We start from the raw sequence: 21,963 nt of genomic DNA, 5'->3' as shown, positions 1-21,963 counted from the left end.
GAAAAGTTAAACCAGTAATTACCTGTGCTGTAGAGGATAAGTTCATCAAATACCAGTCATACGAAACACAAATTGACAGCACTTCAGATGACAACCTTTTTAAATGCACAAACATCAAGTAGCAGAGGCATCTGAGCATCAACTGTCCAGAAGCAATGTTTTTGGTTGAATTGCTGCAGAGAAGGCACTACTGTGTCTTTTTTTGGCTAACACAAGAACTCCTCATCAGATCAGTGGAAATCTGTACTGTGGTCTGATGATACAAAAATTGAGATATATGGTACCAACAGCCATGTCTTACTGAGACACAGAAAAGATAAGCGGATGGTTCCTACATGAGTGAGGACCACCGAGAACATGCAGGTGTGATGGTGGGGGGTCCTTTCCAAATTCATACCACATTTACCCAGCATGGTGATAACAGTTTTCTGTAAATACATGTCATCCAATCTGATCTGCGCTTAGTGACACCATCATTTGTGTGGCAACAGGACAATGACCCAAAACTTGTCTCTGGGCTATATCGAGGTTATGTGACCAAGGTTGAGAGGGATGGAGGCTGTGTTGGATAATATGGCCTCCGCAATATCACCTGACCTCAATCGAAAGTAGATGGTCTGGGGTGCATTGGATGCAGGAAGAAGGCAAAGCAGCCAGGAAGGTCTCAGCATCTCATGGAACGTCTTCAAGACTGCTGGAAGTCATTCCAGGTGAAGACCTGATGAAGCTGCTAGAGAGAATAATAGGGAGGTCTAAAACTATCATTACAGTAAAGAGGGGTCCTGTGAGGAATCCAAGATTTACCACACAATCATTTTTTTCACACTTGTTTCTTTACTACTTGTCTTCTTATGTGATCCTTTGTGATTTTGCTACCTTCAGTCTGATTCTACAATGTGCACATTACAAAATGGATAACAAAAACATTGCAGGAACATTTGTGTCCACAATGTTGACTGGTACTTTACAAAAACTTAGCTACTATAATACTACCCCCTATGTACAAGAATATAACTACTATAATACTGCTCCTATGTACAAGAATATAACTACTATAATACTGCACCCTATGTACAAGAATATAACTACTATAATACTGCCCCCTATGTACAAGAATATAACTACTATAATACAGCTCCCTATGTACAAGAATATAACTACTATAATACTACCCCTATGTACAAGAATATAACTACTATAATACTGCCCCTATGTACAAGATATAACTACTATAATACTGCCCCTATGTACAAGAATATAACTACTATAATACTTCCCCTATGTACAAGAATATAACTACTATAATACTGCCTCTATGTACAAGACTCTAACTACTATAATACTGCACCCTATGTACAAGAATATAACTACTATAATACTGCCCCTATGTAAAAGAAGATAACTACTATAATACTGCCTCTATGTACAAGAATATAACTACTATAATACTGCCCCCTATGTACAAGAATATAACTACTATAATACTGCCTCTAAGCTGTGAGGTTGTGTGTCAGTGGTTCTCCTGATGTCTGGAGCAAGCTCAGGGAGGGGCCACCCTGGGCGGGGAAGCTCCCCTGGCAAGGCCCAGGCTTCCAGGCCTACACTGGGACTAGCCTCCCAGGCTTCTACTAATGGGAATGTTAATCCCAAAGCCACTGTGAGACCAGTGAATGCAGCGAGTCAAAGCAGTTCGGTGAAGGAGGAAAAGGTTGTGACTAAAGTTTTGGGAAGAAAACCTCCAGTTCCAGGAAAGAAGCAAGAAGGAAAAGTGTCAGTGAGTGATGGAATCCAGCTGAATGTGAAGTCTTGTAGCTCCCCAGTCAGTAAGCAGCTCCTGCCAGGTGCACAGGTGAGATCGGCCCCAGCTGTGCAGATCACCTCTCCTGCTTCCAGGCAGAGACGGACGTTTTTGGAAAGGCAGACAATGCAGGAGAACCTACAGCAACATGGCAGTATGGCGCGGTCAGGACGCACACGGTCACAGTCAGGTGGCAGCGATAAACCTGCTGCGGAGCCTGCATCCTGCCAAGGGGCCACAAAACCATCTGTGGTGGACCCGCACAAGACGGTCTTCAAAACCCCTGTACCCGTGGTCAAGACTAAGCCTGTGGAGCCGGCGCGTGCACCCGAGCTGCAGCTAGCGGATGAGATACCGGGACTTGTCCGAAAACTGGGTGAGTTACAGCAGCAAAAAAAAGCGCTGCAAATGGAGGTAGACTTCATCTATAGTCTAAAGACCACTAATCCTGCCAGTAATGACGCCTATGACCTGAGACTGAACACACTGGGTGTACAGCTGGCGAGTGTTGTGCAAGACACTGAATCTGTGCTGGAGAGCATGGGGCCCCTGGCAGAGACCTACAGGAACCGGGAGCGGTTCGCCTCCCATAAGTAGGACTGTGCTGTAGAGGCCAGGACCCCTGATGTTCAGGACGGGACCCCCCAGCAGCGGACACTGCCAGTGTTACAGGCTGCCCGCTTCTGCTTCCAGGAGGGAAAACAGCTGCAGCAGCAGGCAGCTCAGTGTGAACAGGAGCATACACTTCAGACTGCAGCAGAGGCACCACAGGTCCCAGAATGCCCCACACAGGAGCAGGACAGTATATGTGAGACTGTTTGTGCTGATGAGGCTGAGGCAGTCGAGTGTGAACAGGAGCACACACTGCAGACTCCAGCAGAGGCACCACAGGTCCCAGAATGCCCCACACAGGAGCAGGACAGTATTTGTGAGACTGTTTGTGCTGATGAGGCCGAGGCTGAGGCTGAAGCACAGACTGTGGCTGGGGATGCTGTACCCATGGGGTCGGGGGTTGGAGGGGTTTCACATTCTGTAATGGACGTCGCACTGTCTGATAATGATGCTGCTTATGATAATGTGCATGATATGTGTGATTATCCCCCTTTGCCATCCAGTCCACAAGGTGTGACAGCCCCCCCTGCTGCAGGCCCTCTCCCTGTCAGTCAGCCCAGTGTGACCCGGCAGGTGCCCCCCAGGAATGCCTGGAGCCGCGGCGCCCCATCCTTCACTTCCAGCGCCAGGTATACCGGCCAGACATTCAAACGCATTAATGTGGTGCGGTTTAAATACATAGGTGCCAAGGAGGATCTGCCACAACACAGGTATGTGGTGAGACAGCTGCTCTGCGGCCAGATGGGGTTTGTGGCAAATGAGATACTGGCAGTGTCTAATCTTCAGGACAGGCAGGGCTACGAGGTCAGCTTCAAGCTCATGTCTGACCTGGACAGATTCTGGGCCAATTACCCCAAGTTCAGAGATGCTGAGGGCTGGAATAAGTTTGTGTTGGTTCCTATCTCCAGGCCGGACACAGTCACAGTAAACATCACGTTCTGGAATGAGGCCGTTCCTCCACAGGACATCGAGGTGTGGCTCCGGAGACACTGTGACCTCGTCTCTGGACTCACCAAGGTCAGAGATGAGGATGGTATCTGGACAATGGGTTGGAGGGTCTTGGTAAAATTACGACAATGTAATAACATCACTGCCCACTTACCCAACTCCTTCTTCATTGGGAGGGAGAAGGGAAGGTGTTATTATCCCGGGCAACCCAGAAAGTGCTTCAAATGTGGTGGGAAAGGTCATCTGGCTAACGCCTGTACTGTGGTGAAGTGCAGTCTGTGTGGGGCAATTGGCCATGTCGCTGCAGACTGCCGGGACGTCAGGTGCAATCTCTGTGGTAGGATGGGCCACCCTCACAGGGACTGTCCAGACGCCTGGCACAACATCTGCAGAGTCTTCCCTGATGAGTTAGTGATGGCAGGGGCAGAGGCTCAGGAGGATGAGGATGTGGTGGCAGGGACACATGAGGAGAAGGATTTAATGTCAGGAGAGATGTTGACCAGCTCAGATGTCCACCAAAAGTCCACTCAGGCAGCACCAGAGAAGCAGGGTGCAGAGGGGAACATGGAGGTCATCCATCAGGTCCAGCAGCCTCAGATAGCCCCCCCTTCAGCATCGCTGTCTGTATCTGATGACTGGAGCATTAATAATAATAAAAGGAAGAAAAAGAACACATCCTCCCATAAACCTGAGGCAGAATATGACACTGGTCAGATTGCTAGTAAGAAGGTTCAGAATTCTGCAGGAGTGATGGTCGTGTCCAACAAGTATGGAGTTTTATCTGACTCCAATGGTGACGATTATGAGGAAGAGTTGAGAAAAGTTGATGCTGAGTGTGACAGGGACATAGAGGACCATCCCCCGCCAAAGCGGAAGCCCTTATCTGTGGACCCTCAGGTAGAGTCTGACATGGACACCAGTGGTGGACAGAACATCTCTGACTCATGATGATGGCTGTTACTTTGCTCCATCTATATTGTGTTGTGATGGCGGGGTTCTCATTGACAGTGACCTCGAGTAATGTGAATAGCATTAAGCTGAGGAGAACTAGACACGCGGTGTATGAACATCTCAAATATCTGGACACAGATGTCATCTTCCTGCAGGAGACACGACTGACATCTCTGGGGCTTATGAGAGAGGCTGAGCGGGAATGGCGGTCCGGTCCTTCTTTCTGGTCACTGGCTGTGGAGCCTTACGCCGGGGTCGCTGTCCTGTTTAACACCAATGATGTGACTGTGCATAGGATGACGGAGGTGGTCATGGGAAGATGTCTGGTCCTGGAAGTCACTGTCCATGGGAGGCGACTACGGCTTATTAACATCTATGGGCCACAGACAGTGACTGACAGGATCCAGCTGTTTAATGACGTCAAGCCTTACCTCTTCACTTCTCTTCCAGTGGTGATGGCGGGGGACTTTAATGCCATAATGACATCAGGTGACAGCTCCTCAGGCAGGGCAGTGACCAGGGACGGTAAGGTCCTGCATAACGTCATAATGCAGGCAGGACTGATTGACGTTTTCACACAGGGTGGGCGACAGCCAAAATTCACATATTCATGTTCCAGCAGGAGCAGTAGAATAGATTTTGCTTTTGTCGGTCCTACTGAGGCTGTCGGCGCCCTGAGTGAGAAGGTCGTCCCTTACTCTGATCACCTCGCCTTGTGCTTCTCTTTGGGTTCCTCTAACCGTCCGGACATTGGTAGAGGGTTGTGGAAGCTTAATTCCAGTCTCCTGGATGATGCCTATGTTCAGAGTCGTGTTCACTCCCTTATCCAGCTTCATCTAGACAGGGTTGACTTCTATGACAACATGACCGACTGGTGGGAGGACGTCAAGGAGGATATCAGATCCCTCTTAAAGAGACTGTCAGTTAATAAAGGGAGGAATAAGTACAGCCAGTACCTAAAGCTGCGCAAAGAATTGGAGTCACTGTATTCGGCGGGCGGGGATGACAAAGTGAAGATCGACCGGCTGAAATCTGAGATAAAGCAGTATCAGTATAGCAGGTATACCTCCCTGGTTCTTGAACGGGATTATGGGTCCTTAGGGGCCCCTGATCCCTTTGAGAATTGCAGGGAGAGGGTGGCCAAAAAAATGGTCGCGGGTCTCACCGACTCCCAGGGTGTATTGCAGGATTCACGGGAGGGAATCCTGGAGGTGGTGAGATCTTACTATGCTGACTTGTTTCAGAGGAAAGTTTTGGATAAAGATAAGATGACTCAATTCTTGGAGGCAACTCCAGTGCCTGATACTAATGATCTGGACTTTTCTCCTTTGACAGCAGAATTAACGGTGGAGGAAGTTAAGGAGGCCATTGATAAGTTATATCTGAAGAAGGCACCAGGTCCAGATGGTATAACAGCAGAAATTTATAAGAAATTCAGAGACCTCCTGGCTCCAATTCTCGTGGATGTGTATAGAAATTGTCTAGAAAATCACCTGTTGCCTCCATCCATGAGAGTGTCCTCGTTAATTCTGCTGTCTAAAGGTAAAGAGCCGAGCGACATCAAGAACTGGAGGCCGATTGCCCTCTTGAATGTGGACAGGAAGATTCTAGCAAAGATCCTATTTTCTAGATTAGTCTGTTTGTCCCCGGCACTGTTGGCAGGCTGTCAGTTTGGCACGGTAAAAGGGCGGAACATCTCTGGAGCAGTCATCTCGATACGAGAGATGTTTGAGAGATGTAAAGCTCTGTGGTGTGGGAGATATGTTGTTAGTCTGTGTCTTGCTAAATTTTCTCCCAAATTAGGTTATTTACCTTAACTTACGTAGCGCTCACTGGCATCCCAACCAGGCAAAGATTATTGACAATCTTTTATTTTAGCAAGCAATCAATTTGTTTTACATAGCACATGAATAGTCTCATTGATTTAAAAACGACAGTTATGACATGAAAGATTTCAGCATCAATAATAATTACCGAGTTATTGTAGCATCACCCTTCGCATCGGGGGACCTCGATCAGCGGGAAGGGGTTTTCCTCGGTCAGCATCACAGACTAAGTGCGTCCACTTGAATCGTCTGGAAAGTCCCCACCCGCTGAGGAGGTCAGTACTTTTTATAATATCAATTGGAATGATCACGCACTGACATGCGCAGTAACTTGTTTTTTTTCACATTCCTCCTTTATCTCAGTTGGTTTGGTTCTCACATTCCTCCCTTCCAACTCCCACAACAATGCCTGAGCAGGTGGTTGCTTTTCACATTCCTGAGTGTGTGCTCTCCTCATGGTAGGAAAAGTTCAGATTCCGGTCACAATCCATAGAACCCAAATGGATGTTTCAATGTACTGCAATCACTACCTTATTGACTGGATGCCTATCTATACCAGTCTCTCACTCATGCATATCCCATTTGTATCACAATCGGTCCTTGATTGCAGTCTTTTAAACACCATCTTTATAGGACACCATGAGCACTTGTGGTTTCTTGCAACACATTTTGTAAGCTATATATGGACCATTAAATCGAGGCATTCAATAATACAAATTTTCTGGTACCTCCAATATCAATGGGGCCACTACATATCTACACATTACATCTGATTTGGTAACATTACATACATAAATTACTCCAGTACAATATATATCATTGCAAACCATTTTGGAGGATTGTATTGATCACGGTCCTCCACGCTTGTTCATTAAATTAAATTTGTTAGTAACATTCTGTAAATTCAGCATAATAGTGTCTATTCCAACCTGCATGCTAACTGGCTGCCATATTGTAGGCATCCGCTTATCTTGCAAAGTCAAAACATCTTCAACATCATTTATTTCAACCTTTCCAGTATTCTTGTGCACCGCATATATAGATCGGTATCTCCTTTGATTTCAGGGCTCCAGCCCAGAAAGTTCCATCAAATGCAATATTTAGAAAGTAACACCTTTGATTTGCTTCACAAATAAAATTATCTTGATTCCTGGATTTGGTCGAATTGACCCATCCCCATCCCATCATTCCTTTTCTGGTATTCGTCACCTTTTTCCCCGACGTCCGAGCGTCACTTTAAGGAACTGCCAAATTCAGGATACCAAGGATTCCAAGGGTTGTCAACAGTTTTTGATTCTAAAATAAAACTAAAACAGTATTATTCCCGCAAATCACACTTCCACTCCTGGCCTCGGAACGTATTCCTTCCTGAATTTTGTAGTCAGACAGATTCCAGGAGTCCAGGCACCGATGCTGTCCAAACACGCGAGCCCAAGGATTCCACTTAACAATATTTGAAGATTTGGAATCTATAAAATCAATAATCAACATTATTCTCTCAAATAACATTTTTCTTGTGGGATATATTCCCATTTTTCTACTCCTGGCCTCATAATTAACAGGGTATGGTCTTTGCCTATTGCTATCACTTCAGCCTCTGAAGGCGGTCCTTGGGTATTTTGAACCCAGATTTTGGCTCCCACATTAGTGATGTTAGAAGAGCCAAAACCTTTTGAGCCTCTGATCGTTAATTCTGAAGGGGCTGTTCCCTCTTGCACATCTGACAAATTTATTGGAATCTAAAGCATTTGTGCAATACGCTGTCCTTTCTCCAAAATTAGAGGCTCATTCCCCAAATTTATCATTAATACTTTGATTTCTCCTTGATAATCTGCATCTATGACTCCTCCCACCACCATGGCCCCCTTTAATGCCAAACTAGACCTAGTGGCTATCTGTCCATAGTGGTCCCTTGGAATCTGACACCCCAATCCTGTAGCTATTGGTTTTACTTTCCCCTGTGGGATCACAACAGTTTCCAATGCACTCAAATCCAAACCTGCTGCTTGTGGATAGTAAGGTATATGATATACCCATTGTATATTATTGTCCTGAGCATATTTTTTAATGGCATCTCCAGTGAAATGAGATCCATTATCAGTTTGAATTTGTAAGGGGACCCCATAATACTGTGTTATTATCTCTAAGGTCCGCTCTGTGCTCCATTGGGTGGCTGCTTTACACGGAAAGCCCACCATCAGTCCTGAATATGTATCTGCAGCTGTACAAATATATTTACATTGTCTACTCTCGGGGAGTGGCCCCACAAAGTCCATCTGCCAAATCTGGGCGGGTAATTGTCCCCTTCCTATGTGTCCCATAACAGTGTGTGGTACTTCTCTTCTTTGTGAATACGGGACATTGTGCAATGACTTTTTTAATTATATCTAGAGTTAAGAGCACTCCTCTCTCCTGTGCCCACCTGTAAGTGGCTTTTTCTCCCAAATGTCCACTTTTTGGTGCACCCCAAAACGACTGTACCTTGCAACCATGTTTCTTTCTCCTTATCAGACTTAGTATCTGTGACAGATGGAGGCTGCCTCATCTGCTTGGGAATGAAACAAACATTCTAATGAGTCAACAGGGACATGTGCATCAACATAAAAAACAGCACTTTTAGTAACCTGAATTATTTCCTCAATACTCTGCCAAATCTCCTTAGCCCACACCTCTTTTCCATGAATCTGCCAATCATGTTTTTTTTATCCCATGATCCAAGTAGCTAATCCATTAGCCACTGACCATGAATCAGTGTACAGATAACATTCTGAAACTTGTTCATGTTTCAAAGCCAAAAAAAAAAAAAAAAACCCATATAATTCAGCATATTGACTGCTTTTCCATTTTCTTTTCCAGTATTCCAGGAACTTTTACTGCAGTTTTTTTTCCAGCTACATTTTGATAATGTTCTCACTTGTCTTTTTACAACCAGGTGTTACATTCTAACACCACTTTCTGCCCTCCTACTTCTGTTATCTTTTGTTTTAACTGAGAGCATTTCTCCTGCATGTTAATCTTCCGGTCATGCATAACACGGTAAGCACTGAGCAGAATCCACATGCGCCGTCCTAAAGACACTACATCACCTGCCTTACCAGGGACACCCCTGAGTACATCAACAACATCAGTGGGTTAACTGCATCACCTGCCTTTGCAGGGACACCCTCGAGTAACTTAACAACATCGAGGGGTTAACTGCATCACCTGCCTTTGCAGGGACACCCTCGAGTAACTTAACAACATCGAGGGGTTAACTGCATCACCTGCCTTTGCAGGGACACCCTCGAGTAACTTAACAACATCGAGGGGTTAACTGCATCACCTGCCTTTGCAGGGACACCCTCGAGTAACTTAACAACATCGAGGGGTTAACTACATCACCTGCCTTTGCAGGGACACCCTCGAGTAACTTAACAACATCGAGGGGTTAATTGCATCACCTGCCTTTGCAGGGATCCCCATGAGTACACTAACAACATCATGGGGCTCTGAGCCCTTGAGCTTATTATCCTATGCCTCTGCAAGTCCACTACTCCCCAATTCATGCGCTATTATATCATACAGAGCTTCGGTCCAGCCAGGAACCTCCGGTTTTTCCTCAACTTTTCTTTATTACTTCGCCTGAACATTGTAACAAAAATTTGGCAAAATGCCAAATGCTGATTTTTTGCACAAAGAAACCTTAACTAATATTCCGTATTTTGACAAAAATAGAATTTCAAAATTATATTCAGGCAAAAAGTTATTTAGGATTTTCCAAAATTGGCTTTCTGCCAAATAGACGCAACCTATCACAACTTTACAATTATCACTTCTCCAGACTATAGAACATACCAAAAACCTTCCTAGTTACAACCACAAAAATCTTTTTACTCAAAAGCCTGAAATTTGAAAAATCCTGCCGACTACGCCAATTTATGTCTTGCTAAATTTTCTCCCAAATTAGGTTATTTACCTTAACTTACGTAGCGCTCACTGGCATCCCAACCAGGCAAAGATTATTGACAATCTTTTATTTCAGCAAGCAATCAATTTGTTTTACATAGCACATGAATAGTCTGATTTAAAAACGACAGTTATGACATGAAAGATTTCAGCATCAATAATAATTACCGAGTTATTGTAGCATCACCCTTCGCATCGGGGGACCTCGATCAGCGGGAAGGGGTTTTCCTCGGTCAGCATCACAGACTAAGTGCGTCCACTTGAATCGTCTGGAAAGTCCCCACCCGCTGAGGAGGTCAGCACTTTTTATAATATCAATTGGAATGATCACGCACTGACATGCGCAGTAACTTGTTTCTTTTTCACATTCCTCCTTTATCTCAGTTGGTTTGGTTCTCACATTCCTCCCTTCCAACTCCCACAACAATGCCTGAGCAGGTGGTTGCTTTTCACATTCCTGAGTGTGTGCTCTCCTCATGGTAGGAAAAGTTCAGATTCCGGTCACAATCCATAGTATCCAAATGGATGTTTCAATGTACTGCAATCACTACCTTATTGACTGGATGCCTATCTATACCAGTCTCTCACTCATGCATATCCCATTTGTATCACAGTCTGGACCAGGCTAAAGCCTTTGACAGGGTTGATCATGACTATCTGTGGGCCACTTTGTCAAAGTACGGTATTCCGGGACAATTTGTGGATTGGCTGAAGACGTTGTGCAGAGAGGCGGTGAGCTTTCCTCTGATTAATGGTTGGCAGGGTGACACTTTTGGAGTTGGGGCGGGGGTGAGACAGGGCTGCCCAATGAGTCCGCTCCTGTATGTTTTTGCCCTAGACCCGTTTCCGAGGTCACTGCAGGAGTGCGATTTTCAGGGGGTGCCGGTCCCCCACTGCCCGCCTCTGAATGTTGTTGCCTATGCGGACGATGTGACGCTGGTGATCTCCATTCCTCGTGAGGTGCAGATGTTATCTGCGGCCATCAGAAGCTACTCAGAGGCCTCCGGGTCTCTTGTCAACCTTGAAAAGAGTCAAGCTCTGTGGACATTAGATACTGAGCCCAGCTTTGATCTGCCGCAGTTTTCCAAAGCCTCTACCCATATTAAGATCCTAGGGGTTAAATTTGGGAGGGATGATAATGCTACGCTAAATTGGGAGGAGAAATTGGAAACCGGAAATGCAAAGGTTCAGCGATGGAAGAACTGGAGGCTGACCTACAGAGAAAGGGTCACAATGTTGAAGACGTACCTGGTCCCCGTTTTCTTGTATGTCTCTGTCGCATTCCCTTTGCCAGAATCTTTCTCAGCAAGGCTCTTCAGCCTGTTCTTCCAGCTCTTGTGGGGGAATAGGTTGAATCTAATAAAGAGGGGAATAATGTACCTACGGCGGAGAGAGGGTGGGCTGGATATGTTGAATCCAAGGGTTTTCTTTGACTCCTTGTTTCTAAAGGTGAATTTTGGGAACATGGACTCAAACAGTAGCTCCCTGTGGGTAAATAGTATCAGGTACTGGATATTGCCTTTTGCAGAATCTTGGGTGCGAGGCGGCAGTCTCAAGAGGAGGAGATGGACAGGTGACCACCTCCCCCAGTATCTGGACTATGGACTGAAGTGTGTTAGGAGGTGGGGACTGGAGAAGTCTTACATTGAGAGCAGTACGAGAAGAGACCTGTATGCTCGTGTATGTAGGACTTTCTTCTACTCTCCACTGGCCCTGAGAGATTGTGTCACCACCACCCTGCAGGAAAGCCTTAGGCCTCTTTCACACATCAGTTTTTTGCCTTCAGGCGCGATCCGGCTTTTTTTGGAAAAAACGGATCCAGCAAAATGCAATGCCGGATCCGGTTTTTCCCCATTGACTTGCATTAGCGCCGGATCGTGCCGGATGGCATTGCGTTTCATCCGTTTTTTGCCGGATCCGGCAACTTGTCTCATTCCGGCGTCTTGAAAAAACGTCTACTGTAACGTTTTTTGTCTCCGGCGAAAAAGCCGGAAGCGCCGGATCCGGCGCTTCCAGCTTTTTGCTACAATGAAAGTCTATGGGCGCCGGAATGCGCCGGATCCAGAAAAAGACGGATCCAGCCACCGGATCCGTTTTTTTTAAGTCTGCGCATGCTCAGATCCAATTGGCCAGCCTCCAGGAACAGAGACGGATCCAGCAAAAAAAACGGATCCGTTTCTACAGTTCTCCAAAATTTATGCCGGATCCGTTTTTTCTAAAAAAAGCCGGATCATGCCTGACGGCAAAAAACTGATGTGTGAAAGTAGCCTTAGGTTCCTAAATGGGAAACGGCTACCTCCTAAACTGTTTGATGTCACTTGGCTTTCACTGCATAGTCGGCTCTTTGTCAGAGGGAACCTGAAACATCTGTGTGTCTCTGATCGGAATTGTCCCCTTGGTTGTCAGCAGGAGGAGACTATGGAGCACTTTATATGTGATTGCTGGGGAGGGAGGAAGATCTGGGAGATAATCTAAAAATCCCCAGACTGCGGACCCTAAAGTATCCCGACATAATCTATGGTGTCCCCTCCACTGTGAGGCTATGTGCACACGCTAGCGTTTTTAAACGCTCAGGAAAAGGATCCCCTTCCCAGAAATCGCGCGTCTTTTTCCGCGCGTTTTTTGCGAGATTTTTTACGCGTTTTTGACGCGTTTTTTGACACGCGATTTCTGGGATCATTGGGGATGGCTAAAAACGCTCAGCAATGCAGAAATTAATGAGCATGCTGCGTTTTTAGCCGCTAAGCGATTCCTGAGCGGTTAAAAACGCATGCATTGGCAAAGAAAGCCAAAAACGCATGCTAATTAATTTGATGCATCTTTTAAGCGTTTCTGCAGCGTCTGAGCCGGCTCAAACGCTGCGGAAACGCTTAAAAAAATGCATCGTGTGCACACAGCCTGAGTGGCATCAACAGAGAGACGATGTACATTATAATCAGTGTCATCAAATATTATCACTGGCACATGAGAACCCGGGTGTCACTGCACAATGAGCTGTTCGATCACACCGCTGCCGCCAATCAGGTTATGTCAGAACTCCGGTGGATAAAATCACTGGAAGTTGGAAGGAGTCCAGGAAACATAACGTTATGGAGAAACGTAAAATTCAGTTAGAAAATATGATAATTTTTTTTTTTTTTTCTTTTTCTTCTAACTTTCTTTTTCCATCTCCAGGTGTGGACACTTTAATTTATTTATGAATATGATCTGATTATGTAGTGCTGTGTATATATTACCTAAGTGGTTTGTGTTTTGTAATACTGGATGATTTTTGTTTTATTATAATTGTATTTATGTTTGGTTTATAATAAAAATTGCCCCTATGTAAAAGAATATAACTACTATAATACTGCTCCTGTGTACAAGAATATAACTACTATAATACTTCCCCGTATGTACAAGAATATAACTACTATAATACTTCCCCCTATGTACAAGAATATAACTACTATAATACTGCCCCCTATGTACTAGAATATAACTACTATAATACAGCATCTATGTACAAGAATATAACTACTATAATACTGCCCCCTATGTACAAGAATATAACTACTATAATACTGCCTCTATGTACAAGAATATAACTACTATAATACTGCTCCTATGTACAAGAATATAACTACTATAATACTGCCCCTATGTACAAGAATATAACTACTATAATACTGCTTCTATGTACAAGAATATAACTACTATAATACTGCTCCTATGTACAAGAATATAACTACTATAATACTGCCCCTATGTACAAGAATATAACTACTATAATACTGCCTCTATGTACAAGAATATAACTACTATAATACTGCACCCTATGTACAAGAATATAACTACTATAATACTGCCCCCTATGTACAAGAATATAACCACTATAATACTGCCCCTATGTAAAAGAATATAACTACTATAATACTGCCTCTATGTACAAGAATATAACTAGAATAATACTGCACATTATGTACAAGAATATAACTACTATAATACTGCACCCTATGTACAAGAATATAACTACTATAATACTGCACCCTATGTGCAAGAATATAACTACTATAATACTGCCCCCTATGTACAAGAATATAAATACTATAATACTGCCACTATGTAAAAGAATATAACTACTGTAATACTGCCTCTATGTACAAGAATATAACTACTATAATACTGCCCGCTATGTACATGAATATAACTACTATAATACTGCACCCTATGTACAAGAATATAACTACTATAATACTGCCCCTATGTACAAGAATATATCTATTATAATACTGCTCCTATGTACAAGAATATAACTACTATAATACTGCCCCCTATGTACAAGAATATAACTACTATAATACTGCCCCCTAAGTACAAGAATATAACTACTATAATACTGCCCCTATGTACAAGAATATAACTACTATAATACTGCTCCTATGTACAAGAATATAACTACTATAATACTGCACCCTATGTACAAGAATATAACTACTATAATACTGCTCCTATGTACAAGAATATAACTACTATAATACTGCCCCTATATACACAAGAATATAACTACTATAATACTGCCCCTATGTACAGGAATATAACTACTATAATACTGCCCCCTATGTACAAGAATATTACTATAATACTACTTCTATGTACAAAAATATAACTACTATAATACTGCCCCTATGTACAAGAATATAACTACTATAATACTACTTCTATGTACAAAAATATAACTACTATAATACTGCTCCTAACTACTATAATACTGCCCCAAATGTACAGGAATATAACTACTATAATACTGCCCCCTATGTACAAGAATATAACTACTATAATACTACTTCTATGTACAAAAATATAACTACTATAATACTGCTCCTATGTACAAGAATATAACTACTATAATACTGCCCCAAATGTACAAGAATATAACTACTATAATAATGCCCCCTATGTACAAGAATATAACTACTATAATACTGCTTCTATGAACAAAAATATAACTACTATAATACTGTCCCTATGTACAAGAATATAACTACTATAATACTGCTCCTATGTACAAGAATAAAAATACTATAATACTGCCTGTTACACCTGGTCCCCGTCCTGGCGCTGCGCCCAAGTCTGCCGCTGTTATACCTGGCCCCCGTCCTGGCGCTGCTTCCAGGCCTGCCGCTGCTCTCCGTTCTGGGCACTCACCTCGAGCCTCTCATGCTGCTGCTCAGCGTTCTGTCCTCCCTCCTGCCTCCTCCTCCTGGCGTCCTGTGAGGAGATCTGTAGCTAAGGCTATTAGGGCACGCCCGCCCGCTCTCTTGCCTTCTTAAAGGGGCAGCGTGCATTATTCAAAAAGTGCAATTAACCAATGGCAGCGCACTGGCTGCTATTTCTGGCCTCTCCTCCATAGGGAGAGCACCGGAGCAATGAGTATCTATCATTGCTACATCCAGTTCTCATGCTAACCTGTCTGCGCTGCATCTGCAGTCTCTGTGCATTTTCTAATGCTCTCTGTCTCCACAGCATATCAGTATCCTGTGTTACCTGGTTATATCTGCAACCATCTGAGCCTAAGCCATCCCGTTCCGCCAACAGCCATCCGAGTCCAAGGTTTGTGTGAAGGTCACTGGAACCGACTCCTTACCAACTTCCCGGATCCAGGACCCATCTCATTATGGACTCTGCTGTAACTTTTGTTATCCCTTTGGGTCCCGCTGGGACAGCTGCCACGTGTTTGGGGTCTAACTGGAGGTGGCACCTGTTTCCTCCAGGTATTCCATTCTGGCCCTGCCTGAGGGGCTTTACTACGGGTACCCGGGGCTCACTAGTCACGCCCCCTTCGAAGCCCCCTGGACCATGGTCCCGAGGTTCCACTTAAAAAATAAAAATGAATGTGAACTTCATCATCTCTGTCTCCGCTTCCATTCGTTACAGATTGCTCCGGCCATGGAATCCGCTGGACCCCAGAGGCCTCCGACGTTGTGCCAAGAGGTGACCCGTTTAAGAGATCAACACGATAAGATCACGACGTATCTACGTAACCTGTCCACCCGCATGGATTCTCTGTAGAACCCGGCTGCTCCTGATTCACCTAGCAACACCCAGGTACCTGCTGTCATGACAAGCAAGGGCCCCCACCTGGCGGCTCCTACCCGCTTCCATGGAGATCCCACTCAGTGTCGGGGTTTTCTCAATCAGTGCACTTCGAAATCTTGGGGCATATGTTTGCTTCTGACCGTGCCAAAGTGGCCTTCATTATGTCACATCTAGCAGGCTAGGCTCTCGCCTGGCAGAATCCATTATGGGAGTGAGGAGACCCGCTGGTTAATGATCTTCAATCTTTCCAAGAAACTTTTCGCAGGACCTTTGATGAACCTGGCCAGGTCACGTCGACCGCTTCTGCCCTGCTTCGCTTACGCCAAGGAACCCTCACGGTGGCTTAGTATGCTGTTCAGTTCCGTTCCCTCTCGTCTGAGTTATCCTGGAACAATGAGGCCTTGCTGGCTACCTTCTGGGAGGGTCTATCTGGAAAAATTAAGGATGAGCTGGCGGGACGTGACAGGCCTACCATCTTGGATGACCTGATTTCCTTGGCGACCCAGATTGACCTGCGTCTTCAGGAGCGTTCCATGGAGATTAAGCGTGACAGGAGGTCCTACCACCTGGACTCTAATTCTTCCAAGACATCTTCCTCATCCTCTTCTCCCGAAGCTATGGAGGTAGATCAAGTAAGTCTGGCCAGCCGCCGCCAGGAGGCGCGTCGCAAAGACGGAAGCTGTCTGTACTGTGGTAGTTCCGAACACCTGATCCGCTCCTGTCCAAAGAAGTCGGAAAACTCCTGTGCCTAGGCTCGGTAGGAGAGGCCACCCTAGGTAGAGAACATTCCTCTCCTTTGTTGCAGATCTCAGTCTCCGTGACCTGCGGAGCAATAAAATTTTCTGGACTCTGTCTGTTGGACTCCGGAGCCGCCGGAAACTTTATCCAGCAGACGCTTGTGGACCGCTACCACTTGCCAGTTCAGGCTCTTCCCAATCCGTTGCGGGTAAAAGCTGTTGATGGCCAGTCTCTGACCGAACCCGTCCAGTTCCAGACACTGAGCCAGTGGAACTCCGGGTAGGTCTTATGCATTCTGAAAGAATCCGTTTTTATGTGTGTTACGTGTTACGGAACCATTCAGCACCCAGAATATGTTGTGCAGTTATATGTATGTATAATAGGTTCCATGGGAGATGCATGTCCCTAATGCATCAGCCCACAGGCTGCGCCCTGGGCAGAGGGGACACGATATTGCCCTTTTGTCCGCCCCCTCCCCCCCACCTTTGTAATTCCCACAGTAAATATTGGCAGGCTCCGGCCACCTGCGGCTTTTGTAATGTATGTCTGGCCTGCCGCTTTACTATTGGCCTGCCCTCTGTATCTGTGTGATATATTCTGTGTCCTGTGAGTAAAGTGTTGTCAGACTGGAAATACGTATAGAAGCAGTGATCTTTTATATGCGCCCATGTAACCAAGGAATTCCAGCCAGCGTCCTTCATTCAGACTCCAGCGAAAGCAGAGTGGACCTCCGGAAACACGGGGTGGTACTGAAAGAGGTACCTGAGATTGGAAGACCCCGTTACAATGTGTACCCTGGTTTGTCTCACCCCTTGCTTCTAGGTTTGCCTTGGTTTCAGAAACATGAACCAGTCCTTAATTGGAGAACAGGCGAAATTCTACGTTGGGGAGATTCCTGCTCGGACCGTTGTTTAACCCAGATTGAACCAGTTCCACCCCCGGTCCAACCTGCTACCCTGCCTGGATTACCATCCGCTTACTGGTCCTTCTCGGATGTCTTCGGGAAAAGGAGGCTGAAAAACTTCCCCCTCACAGGTCGAATGACTGTCCAATAGACCTTCTTCCTGGAACATCTCCTCCCCATGGAAGAGTTTACCCTCTTTCCCAGGCTATGTCGGACTATATCCAGGAGAACTTGGCCAGAGGGTTTATCCAAAAATCATCGTCACCAGAAGGAGCAGGCTTCTTCTTCGTGAAGAAAAAGGACGGATCCCTGCGGCCCTGTATCGACTACAGAGGACTGAACCAGATCACGTTAAAAAACAGGTACCCTTTGCCTCTAATTTCAGAACTGTTTGACCGTCTCTGAGGGGCCAGGATCTTCACCAAGCTGGATCTCAGAGGTGCTTACAATTTGATCCGAATCAGAGATGGAGACAAATGGAAAACAGCCTTCAACACCCGTGATGGTCACTATGAGTACTTGGCAATGCCGTTTGGTCTAAGCAATGCACCCGCAGTTTTCCAAGAGTTCGTGAAAGACATTTTCAGGGATCTGCTTTACACCTGTGTTGTTGTCTACCTAGACAACATTCTGATTTTTTCTACTGACTTGGTCTCGCATCGCAGACAAGTGCACCTGGTCTTACAGAGGCTCAGTTAGAACAGACTGTATGCCAAGTTTGAAAAGTGCCTCTTTGAACAATCCTCTTTGCCTTTCCTCAGTAACATTGTTTCCTCCACAGGATTAAAAATGGATCCAGAGAAGTTATCGGCTATACTCAAGTGGCCTCGTCCGTCTGGGTTGAAGGCCATACAGCGATTTCTGGGCTTCGTCAACTACTACAGACAATTCATTCCTAACTTCTCCACCCAAGTGGCGCCCATCTCAGCTCTAACCCGGGAAGGTACAAATCCGAAGGATTGGCCTCCTGAGGCTGAGGAGGCTTTTGTTTCTCTCAAAAAGGCCTTTGCTGTCGCACCTGTTCTTCATCGTCCTAACTCCAATGAACAATTTTTTCTTGAGGTCGATGCCTCTTCAGTAGGTGCGGGAGCTGTACTAACCCAGAAATAGTCCTCCGGGCGAATGCATTCCTGTGTTTTTTTTTTCCAAGGTTTTTTCTTCCGCAGAGAGGAATTATTCTGTTGGAGATCGGGAAATGTTGGCTATCAAATTGGCTCTGCAGGAGTGGAGGCATCTTCTAGGAGGAGCTCTTCATCAGGTTTTCGTATACACCGATCACAAAAACCTTGCTTACCTCCAAACTGCACCAAAGGCTGAATCCTCATCAAGCCCGCTGGGCTTTGTTTTTTGCTCATTTTAATTTTGTTCTTCATTTTCGCCCAGCTGACAAAAATGTCAAAGCAGACGCACATTCCAGAGCCTTTCTACCTCCTGATCAAGAAGAAGAACCGCAGCACATCATTGAACCCTCAAGGTTAGTCGCGGTCGCTTCTGCTGATCTTGCCCGGCTGCCTCCCTGGAAGACTTTCGTGTTAGCTTCCGAACGTACTCTTGTCCTTCGGTGGGGTCAATCGTCCAAGTTGGCTGGTCACGCCGGCCAGAGAAAGACTCTGCAACTCATCTCCCGGTACTACTGGTGGCCTGCCATGGCTAAGGACATTCTGGAGTATGTCACAGCCTGCCTTCCTGTGCTCGTAACAAGACAGCCAAGCACCTACCCGCAGGTAGGCTTCGGCCTCTTCCTATTCCGTCTGCTCCCTGGCAACATATCGCGATGGACTTCATCACAGATCTCCCGATCTCATCTGGCTGTTCTGTGGTGTGGGTAGTGGTGGATCGCTTCTCTAAAATGGCTCACTTCGATCCACTACCCGGTATTCCAACTTCTTCTAAGTTGGCGGATCTGTTCATCCGGCACATCTTCCGTCTCCATGGTTTCCCTCTCCACATCGTGTCCGACAGAGGAGTCCAGTTCACCTCAAGATTCTGGAGAGCAGTTTGTAAACTGTAAGAATTGAACTGGATTTTTCCTCAGCATACCATCCCCAGTCCAATGGACAAGTGGAGAGGACAACTCAAATCCTGGCTGGATTCCTGCATCACTTTGTCAACGCCCATCATGACAACTGGGTAGACTTACTGTCCTGGGCCGAATTTTCTTACAACAATCAAGTAAGTGAATCTTCTGGAAAGTCTCCCTTTCAGATTGTCTTCGGATTGCAAGCCGGAATACCTCTTCCCATCTCCGGATCATCTGGCGTTCCAGCTGCCGATACTTTCTCCGAAGGTTTTTCTAAGGTCTGGAGGGATACCAAAACTGCTCTGGAGAAAGCCTCTCAGCGTACGAAAAGGCATGCGGACATGAGACGTTTGGATGCGCCTATCTTTCGCCCCGGAGACAAATTGGGTCCCCGGTTCATCGGACCATTTGAGATCTTGAGACAGATCAATCCAGTCTCGTACAAGCTGAAGTTACCCACTTCCCTACTTGTGCCTAACTCCTTTCATGTTTCTCTCCTCAAACCAGTAGTTTTTGTCAGGAGGCTCAGTCACCACAGAGGTACTGCACCTTCTCCTAAGGTGTGGTGCCCCACCACCTAGGTAAGTTGGGAACTCCTTTCCACGCTCCAACACTCGCATCCCACACAACAGGGTAGTTCTGCACATCTACAGTGAGGTGTCTCTCTCCTCCTAGACATTATGAGTGCCTTGGTGGTTCCCTGCATGGAACACTGGATGTGCTGGGAGGTGGGTGGAGTTGAGACTCATATAAAAGAGGGGGAAGGTTTAGAATTACAGGTCAGTCAGACGAGGGTCTGAGAGAGAGAGAGAGAGCCTGAGGGGAGCTCAAGGCGGAGGAAGGCAGTCAGTCAGGAGAAGCTGAGGACTGGTCTTAGTGGAACGAGCCCCCCAGAAGAGAGATAGAAGAGAGAGTGCTGCAGCTGCCTCAGTGATCTGAGCTAGCTGGCATGGGAAAGAGAAGAGAAGGAGAAAGACGTAGAACTGAAACCTAAGCTTCCATAAGTGAAGGAACAGCGCGGAACGAAGGAGTAGGAGAACAGAGAGGAGTTGTGGGTTGGAAGAGGAACCCTGCCTATAGGTTCTCAGCGCAAGGCCGGGGCCTGGTCCCCGAGGTTGTATGGACACTTATGGTTCCGCAGCAGACACCGGTGGAGTAGTTGGCTGTAAATGCACTACTCCCATCCAAGATTTGGGGCACAACAGCAACCGATTCGTGAGCCAGGACTCTGGGAGGAGTCCCCGATAGAGGCTACAGCTGTCTGTCATACAAGTGAGGTTCTAGGAACATCTGATAGGAGGAACTTCAGAGTAACCACGGTACTGGAGCTCTTCACACTAAAGGCGCAATAGAGGAGTCGTTCAGGAAAGGCACATGTTGGCGGAGTGTTGGAGAGGAGAACCCTGACTTGCCCAGGAGGTTGATTGAGTCTCTACCCCGGAGGACACGGCACGGAGGCAGGCACCAGTGGGTACCACAAACTGTGAGTAAAGCTTTGCAACTGCAAGTCCTGGTGTCCTCCATTCATTCGTCGCTAACACCTCCAGCACCGCTACATCTGGGTAACAGCATCTATACCATTCTGCGCCTCTCCTCGTCCATTGCACCTACACTGCCCTGGGACTACAGCTCCACCTGTGGGGAGCTACACCATCTTTGCTGCACCACACCATCAGTCCCAGTGGATCTGCATGCAGCGTTGGCTCAGCATCTTTCTTGCCAAACACCATGGGTGGCGTCACGAAGTATCCATATAAACTATACTATTAACATCATCGCCATTGATATTGGGCGCCAAGGCCACGGACCGGGTCACTGCTGCTGTGACATATCCCCCTGACACCGGCCCGGTACTGGGTACCCCACAGCCCTGGGAGGGCGATCCACTGGCGTGCAGCTTCCGCTGAGCAGGGACTCTCCCGCACTGTAGGGGGGCCCGGGGTCAGGTACAGTCGCAAAGTACAGATACACAGGACCTGTGGATGCTGAAGTTTAGCAAGCAGTCACAAGACCGTAGGTCCTGTGACTGCTTGCTAAACTTCTAGCAAGGGGGCGGGGCTTAGCGTCCTGCTTTCAGAGATGGCAGAACACTATACAGAAATACTCAGTCAGGCAAAATGGAGGTCATACACTGAGATGTCAG

This window comes from Dendrobates tinctorius, unplaced genomic scaffold (genome assembly GCF_039654945.1).
Source record: "Dendrobates tinctorius isolate UK_male_01 unplaced genomic scaffold, ASM3965494v1 ptg000178l, whole genome shotgun sequence".
Classification (NCBI taxonomy): domain Eukaryota; kingdom Metazoa; phylum Chordata; class Amphibia; order Anura; family Dendrobatidae; genus Dendrobates; species Dendrobates tinctorius.
This window is presented reverse-complemented; position numbering follows the sequence as displayed.